This window comes from Gopherus evgoodei, chromosome 8 (assembly GCF_007399415.2).
Source record: "Gopherus evgoodei ecotype Sinaloan lineage chromosome 8, rGopEvg1_v1.p, whole genome shotgun sequence".
NCBI classification, from domain to species: domain Eukaryota; kingdom Metazoa; phylum Chordata; order Testudines; family Testudinidae; genus Gopherus; species Gopherus evgoodei.
The window spans coordinates 107171336-107180077 of record NC_044329.1 but is presented as its reverse complement, the minus strand read 5'-3'; positions in this window follow the sequence as shown (position 1 = coordinate 107180077).

Genomic DNA, 8742 nt, shown 5'->3' with positions numbered 1-8742 from the left:
GCCCGCTCCCTCTGGAGCTAGCACTGCAGTTATGACAAGCCCTGAGACAGAGAGAGAGAGAGAGAGAGAATGTGTCTTGCCCAAGATCCCAGTGCTACCAAGAGAAATGTAAAGTTGCACTGGGTGCAATGTCACTCAAGGAGCTGTTTGGGCAGCAGTGGATCAGCAGGGCACAAGTGTACTCCTGGCCACACACCCTTTTTATGGTCCCACCTCCCACGTGGGAGGCTGGGAAGGGTCCAGAGTGGGGCTGAGGTCATGGTTTGTTGTGTGCACCATGGTGCACTGGACTGTGCCTCCCCAAAAGCCAGTTAGCCAACAACACTCCATATGTGTGGTCCTTTCAGTTCCCCTACTATGCTCACACTATCCTCCACTACCATACCTATGGTGCCCATGCAGCAAAGAATCCTGTGGCACCTTATAGACTAACAGAGGTTTTGGAGCATGAGCTTTCGTGGGTGAATACCCACTTCTTCAGATGCATGTAATGGAAATATCCAGGGGCAGGTATATATATGTGTGCTAGCAAGCAAGCTAGAGATAACGAGGTCAGTTCAATCAGGGAGGATGAGGCCCTGTTCTAGCAGTTGAGGTGTGAAAACCAAGAGAGGAGAAACTGGTTCTGTAATTGGCAAGCCATTCACAGTCTTTGTTCAATCCTGAGCTGATGGTGTCAAATTTGCAGATGAACTGAAGCTCAGCAGTTTCTCTTTGAAGTCTGGTCCTGAAGTTTTTTTGCTGCAGGATGGCCACCTTAAGGTCTGCTATAGTGTGGCCAGGGAGGTTGAAGTGCTCTCCTACAGGTTTTTGTATATTGCCATTCCTAATGTCTGATTTGTGTCCATTTATCCTTTTCCGTAGAGACTGTCCAGTTTGGCCGATGTACATAGCAGAGGGGCATTGCTGGCATATGATGGCGTATATTACATTGGTGGATGTGCAGGTGAATGAACCAGTGATGGTGTGGCTGATCTGGTTAGGTCCTGTGATGGTGTCGCTGGTGTAGATATGTGGGCAGAGTTGGCATCGAGGTTTGTTGCATGGATTGGTTCCTGAGCTAGAGTTATTATGGTGTGGTGTGCAGTTACTGGTGAGAATATGTTTCAGGTTGGCAGGTTGTCTGTGGGCAAGGATTGGCCTGCCACCCAAGGCCTGTGAAAGTGTGGGATCATTGTCCAGGATGGGTTGTAGATCCTTGATGATGCGTTGGAGGGGTTTTAGCTGGGGGCTGTATGTGATGGCCAGTGGAGTCCTGTTGGTTTCTCTCTTGGGTTTGTCTTGCAGTAGGAGGCTTCTGGGTACACGTCTGGCTCTGTTGATCTGTTTCCTTATTTCCTCATGCGGGTATTGTAGTTTTGAGAATGCTTGGTGGAGATTTTGTAGGTGTTGGTCTCTGTCTGAGGGGTTAGAGCAGATGCGGTTGTACCTCAGTGCTTGGCTGTAGACAATGGATCGTGTGATGTGCCCGGGATGGAAGCTGGAGGCATGAAGGTAGGCATAGCGGTCGGTGGGTTTTCGATATAGGGTGGTGTTAATGTGGCCATCACTTATTTGCACCGTGGTGTCAAGAAAGTGGACCTCCCGTGTAGATTGGTCCAGGCTGAGGTTGATGGTGGGGTGGAAGCTGTTGAAATCATGGTGGAATTTTTCCAGAGTCTCCTTCCCATGGGTCCAGATGATGAAGATGTCATCAATGTAGCGTAGATAGAGAAGGGGTGTGAGTGGACGAGAGCTGAGGAAGCGTTGTTCTAGGTCGGCCATGAAGATATTGGCATATTGTGGGGCCATGCGGGTGCCCATAGCAGTGCCACTGATCTGGAGATATATATTGTCATCAAATTTGAAATAGTTGTGTGTAAGTATAAAGGCACAGAGCTCAGCAGCCAGTTGTGCTGTGGCATCATCAGGGATGGTGTTCCTGACAGCTTGTATTCCATCTGTGTGTGGGATGTTTGTGTAGAGAGCCTCTACATCCATGGTGGCTAGGATGGTGTTTTCTGGGAGGTCACCAATGCATTGTAGTTTCCTCAGGAAATCAGTGGTGTCGCGGAGATGGCTGGGAGTGCTGGTGGCATAGGGTCTGAGTAGAGAGTCCATATATCCAGACAGTCCTTCAGTGAGAGTGCCAATGCCCGAGATGATGGGGCGTCCAGGATTTCCATATATCCAGAAAAGCAGCAAAGAATCCTGTGGCACCTTATAGACTAACAGAGGTTTTGGAGCATGAGCTTTCGTGGGTGAATACCCACTTCTTCAGATGCATGTAATGGAAATATCCAGGGGCATGAGCTTTCGTGGGTGAATACCCACTTCTTCAGATGCATGTAATGGAAATATCCAGGGGCATGAGCTTTCGTGGGTGAATACCCACTTCTTCAGATGCATGTAATGGAAATATCCAGGGGCATGAGCTTTCGTGGGTGAATACCCACTTCTTCAGATGCATGTAATGGAAATATCCAGGGGCATGAGCTTTCGTGGGTGAATACCCACTTCTTCAGATGCATGTAATGGAAATATCCAGGGGCATGAGCTTTCGTGGGTGAATACCCACTTCTTCAGATGCATGTAATGGAAATATCCAGGGGCATGAGCTTTCGTGGGTGAATACCCACTTCTTCAGATGCATGTAATGGAAATATCCAGGGGCATGAGCTTTCGTGGGTGAATACCCACTTCTTCAGATGCATGTAATGGAAATATCCAGGGGCATGAGCTTTCGTGGGTGAATACCCACTTCTTCAGATGCATGTAATGGAAATATCCAGGGGCATGAGCTTTCGTGGGTGAATACCCACTTCTTCAGATGCATGTAATGGAAATATCCAGGGGCATGAGCTTTCGTGGGTGAATACCCACTTCTTCAGATGCATGTAATGGAAATATCCAGGGGCATGAGCTTTCGTGGGTGAATACCCACTTCTTCAGATGCATGTAATGGAAATATCCAGGGGCATGATGCCCATGGTGCCCATGACATCTTGGTTGCACCATTTCTGCAGGGTCTCACCCAGAAGCAAAGGCCCCTTCGTCCCTCATCCCATATTCATGCTTCTGGAGCAGGGAGGGGCACTGGGCTCTTCTCTTTACCCTTCTGGCTGTGGAGGGGGGCACCGGGGACTAGGCTGCTCTTCTGGATGGCTGCAGCAATGGCACAGCCCACCCTGAGAGCCCAGGGATGGTGAGTAGGAGATTGCCTTAGACACAAGCAGCAAGGTGGAAGACGTTGTGATGGCGAGAGTGGGAGCAGGCTACAATGGGGAGCGGTTAGGAGACAGGCTGAGATGGAGTGCTGGCTGGGGGAATAAGATCTAGCAACTGGCATTTCGGCAGCAGAGCAGCTGTGCAGAGCCTTTAAGATCAAGCTGAGAAGCCTGGATGTGATGCTGAGGGTGAGATCACCACTTGTTTCCTGCCAAGAAGTTTGAGCTACCGTGAGCTCAGCTGTGTCAGAGCCATTCCACACAAGCTGAGCCATTCCACACCATTCCACACACGGTGTTTCATGAGGTGGAGGGGGAGCCTAGGCTCTGCTGCAGCAGAGAGTTCTTTGGGTGGCGGTGAAGGAAGGAAGAGGACAGGTGGCTCACGTGCAACAAGGATCTGTCTATACAGAGACAGGAGAATCCTGGGCACTCTGCACCTTTCCAAAGACAATAGGCTTCCTCCATCACGTGGGCTTGACAGCCCTTCTGGACAGCTTGATTTATTTCACTGCTTGAAATAGACCTCCCCATCCACTGTGTGAGTTCAGTTGAGCATAAAACTAGAATTCTGGCATAGCCAATATGCTGAGTAAGGTTTTTATTGATAATTATAGTGTGGGAATACACAGGTATTAATTACTCCGCCCCTTATGTCAAAGTTGTTACAGCTTCAAGGAAATAATACTGAATGCAATGAGAATTTTATTTTAAGTCATCCTAATCGGACAGGTGGGGGGCAGTCCCAAACTCTTACACTATTCGTTTGCATGAAAAATGATCCAGGGTGTGATATGGAGGTATTGTTTTCACAGCAACTTCTGCTACCAAAAAAACTGGGAAGAAAAGAGTCTGACTTCTAAAGGAGTTGCAATGATTAATGGGCCAGCCGTGATGTTGCAATATTTTCAGATACAGATTACCAGGACTGACTTTTACTAATAGTTATCAATCAAGGCTGATTGAGTGTGCGACGAGACAATATCTGTAATATTACTTGGTCCTTATAAATGAGACTTAAATAAAGTTGAGGTACTGGTTCTGTCTTAGCGGAAAGACCATCCCTGAGTTTCTGTGGCATTCTCAGCCTCCTTGTGCTGAGTCACACTAGACAGAGCCAACCCTAAACATGACTCTCTCAGAGAGATATCTTCTCATCTCCCGGTTCCAACTCAACATGAATGTTAGACACAACCGTATATATACAATACAACCCCCTAATAACTCACTAACAATTTTCATTAGTCTTTGAGGTGTGCTGCTCAGTCTTGTGGATCTGGTGTTATCTCTTCAGTCTCTGCAGGGTGGTGTTCAGTACCAACCATGTGCACCCATTCTGTGGACTCCTCCATGGCCTTTCCTGGTTCTAGCTCTGCAGATTTAGATTCTGCCTCCCGTGCTGTCTCATTTCTTGTCTCCTTGCCCTCCCTTCATCCATGGGTCTGCTAGAGGCATCTCCTATTCCGTCTGTATGTCAGTTCCCTCAGGAGTGACAACCTCGTAGGACCTAGGAGCCACTTTGTGAGAGATCCCAGCCTTTTGTGACCAAGTTCTTGCCTCACATACTTGTACATGATCATGTTGCTGCAAAGGCTGAAGTTCTTATAACCCCTGTCATAATCAACTTTTTGTTTCTTTTGGTCAGTTTTCTTATACACAGTGAAGCCATTTTATCTGTTACACCAATTTCTACACAGTTAGGCTTTCTTCTTTTCAGTTTTCTATTTGTAAGGGGACTATTGGCCCCTTACTAAAACTCAGTGACGGGTTTTGGTTGGCTAGGTCCCAGTACCAAAAGGAAGGGGAAGTGTGGATAGGAAACCAGGACCCTGAGACTGACAGTCCCTAGGGGCAATGGGGAGAGGCCAATGCTCCAGGTTAGCCTGATTGACAGGGCAGACAGGCTAATGACGAGTCGGGGTTCAGAAAGGTTCCATCCTCCGTGTGAGCTGGAATTGTCCTAGGTCAGACAGACAGACTGGGGCCGAGCTAAGGAGAGAGAAGACCCTGTGCTGGGAGCAGAGCTGCAGCCATAGAGCCAGAAGGGCCAGAGAGGAAGCCCAGGGGCTGGAGGCAGAGCAGTAGCATCAGTGCTGAGGCCAAGTGGAGTCGGAGCTAGAACAGTGGAGCTGGAGCCGGGTGCAGTGAGCAACTGGGGCCAGCCAAGGAGGGACCCTGGGCAAAGGGCTAAGTGCAGAAAGACATCCCCAACCAAGGGTCCTTGCAGGCCAGACTGGAAGGGAGATCTTAACTCAATGGGGGCAGATGCTGGGAAGAAGGGTCCCACCACCCAAAGCCCAGAGGTGTGTGGCCACCACCAGAACAAGTGCTCAAACCATAGCATCCCTGCAGCACAGCCAGGACCTGAGAAGGAGGCCTGGGACCTACAAGGAACGGAACTATGAACTGCCCTGATGTTCCAGAGACACTGTTTGTGATGTTCCCTGCCACAGAGCAGGGTGATGTGTTTCCTTTACCCTCTCTCCATTTTTCCTTATTTTTTAAATTAATTGCTGATTAAATAAATTGTATTTGCTTTAAAATGTATGTAATGATCAGTGAGTTAGGAAAGTGTCCAGTGCAGAGAGAGCACCCAGGAGTGGGGACACCCTAGCCCCTGTCCTGGGTGATCACAGCAAGGTTGGGGGTTGAGCCCCCCAGGAATCCTGGGCCCAGCCTTGGTGGGGTTACAAGGACTCTGCCAGACAAGAGAGTGGAAGGGGAGTCCACGAGGGCAGGGAGGCCTCTGGGTAAAGGAAGTGGGAACGAGGACTCAGATCCTTGCGCTAGCCCATTTCACCAGAGTAATGCAGAAGCCAGAAAAATTCCCCACAATAGCAGGATCATTCCCTCACTTACATATTGAACAAAATCTCTGCTGGTGACAACCCACATGTAACAGGGCGTGACTCCTTTCCCACCTTTTTCCCCACAGAAAATGCACAGATTCGAGTGGTTGTGCTTTTACTGTATCCTTTTATTTTAAGTATTCACCACCATTTCCATAACAATTCCTATGCAACAGTCTGTATACAGCACCACCATAATTTTTTTGCCTTCTTCCCAGGACCGTAGGGGAACAGAGGTCTCTGTCCTTTGAGACCTTCATTTAACTGGGCTCAACTAGCCTTAATCCCTCTCTTTCCCCCTGGCACTTCCTTCCTGCTTTGTTGTCAGCCTTGGATTGATGGGGTAAGTGGCTCCTGATCCCATCAAGCAGGCCAACCTGATTGTCTAATTACTGCTTCCAGCTTTCTCAAGGGGAGCTAATTAACTTCTGAGTGATCAGAGCACAGACTCACCTGTTCTCTCCCTGCACTCTGTTCCACCATGCTTTAAGGGGACAGCAATTTTGAGTAAGAGTTAGACTCCTCTTCCTTTTTAAACAGCCTCTTAATTATTTTGATGCCATTTTCCACTAGACCATTAGACTGTGCATATCTCGGATGAGATGTAATATTTTTACACTAGGGCTGTCAAACGATTACAAAAAATAGTTCCAATTAATCAGTTTTAATCTCACTGTTAAACAATAACAGAATACCAATTTAAATTGATCATAAATATTTTTGCATGATTTTCTACATTTTCAAATATATGGATTTCAATTACAATGCAGAATATAAAGTGTACGGTGCTCACTTTATATTATTTTTGGTTACAAATATTTGCACTGTAAAAAAGATAAACAAAAAAATAGCATATTTCAATTCACCTCATACAAGTACCGTAGTGCAATCTATCGTGAAAGTGCAGTTTACAAATGTTGAATTATTATTTGTACAACTGCATGCAAAACCAAAATAATGTAAAACTTTAGATCCTATAAGTCAAAGCAAGAAAGGGTATTTGCATTTTTAGCACATCTGGCATATAAATACCTCGCAAAGCCAGCTACAACAGTGCCATGCGAACGTCTGTTCTCACTTTCAGGTGACATCGTAAATATGAAGTGGGCAGCATTATCTCCCGTAAATGTAAACAAACTTGTTTGTCTGAGTAATTGGCTGAATAAGTAGGATGACTGAGTGGACTTCTACGAGGTAAATTGAAAAATACTATTTCTTTTGTTTATTTTTTTACAGTGCAACTATTTTTAATCAAAAATAATCATATAAAGTGAGGACTGTACACTTTGTATTCTCTGTCCTACTTGAAATCAATATACATGAAAATGTAGAAAATCATCCAAATATTTATAATACATTTCAGTTGTTATTCTGTTGCTAGTTAACAGTGCAATTAAAACTATGATTCATCAAAACTATTTTTTTAATCTGATCAATTTGTTTTATGTTAATCGCGTGCATTAACAATGATTATTAATTGGCAGCTCTAGTTTACACCTTTGTTAGCAAATTGTCTGAACTCACATGCATCAAACTGTGGCCCATTATTTGACATGCCCACTTCCTTGCAGTGGTGTTTTCTAGTTTCTATTTTTGGAAACTGCAATAAATAATCTCAAACCAGTGCACAGTTTCTTCTAACATATGTGAACAAATCAATGCCCACTTTTACCATGGAACTAAACTCTCCTGAGTAAATATTATGGGCTCTTTACTTGCCTGGGTCTGTATTTCTGTCATGTTTCACAAGCTCTAATGGTTTCTTCTATGTCCACATCTATGTACCAGATGGAGGATAGCTAATATAATGCCTATTTTTAAAAAAGGCTCCAGAGTTGATCCTGGCAATTACAGGTGGTAAGCCTAACTTAAGTATTTGGCAGATTTGTTAAAACTATAGTAAAGAACAGAATTATCAGACACATAGATGAACACGATTGTTGGGGAAGAGTCAACATGGTTTTAGTAAAGGGAAATCATGCCCCCCAAATCTGCTGGAATTCTTTGAGGGGGTCAACAAGCATGTGGACAAGGGTGATCCAGTGGATATAGTGTACTTAGATTTTCAGAAAGTCTTTGACAAGGTCCCTCACCAAAGACTTTTAAGCAAAGTAAGCAGCCATGGGATAAGTAGTAAGGTCCTCTCCTGGATCAGTAACTGGTTAAAAGATAGGAAGCAAAGAGTAGGAATAAATGGTTAGTTTTCAGAATGGAGAGTGGTAAAAAGGGGTGTCCCCCAGGGGTCTGTACTAGGATGAGTACTATCCAACATATTCAAAAATGAGCTGGAAAAAGGGGTAAACAGTGAGGTGGCAAAATTTGCAGATGATACAAAACTACTCAAGATGGTTAAGTCCAAAGCAGACTGTGAAGAGTTACAAAGGGATCTCAAAAAACTGGGTGACGAGGCAACAAAATGGCCAATGAAATTCAATGTTGATAAATACAAAGAAATGCACATTGGAAAACATAATCCCAACTATACATATTAAATAATGAGGTCTAAATTAGCTGTTACCACTCAAGAAAGATCTTGGAGTCATTATGGATAGTTCTCTGAAAACATCCATTCAATGTGCTGTGGCAGTTAAAAAAAAGCGAACAGACAGTCCCGATTTGGGGGTATTTTTCTTATGTAGGCTCCTATTATCCCTCACTCCATCCTGATTTTTCACACTTGCTGTCTG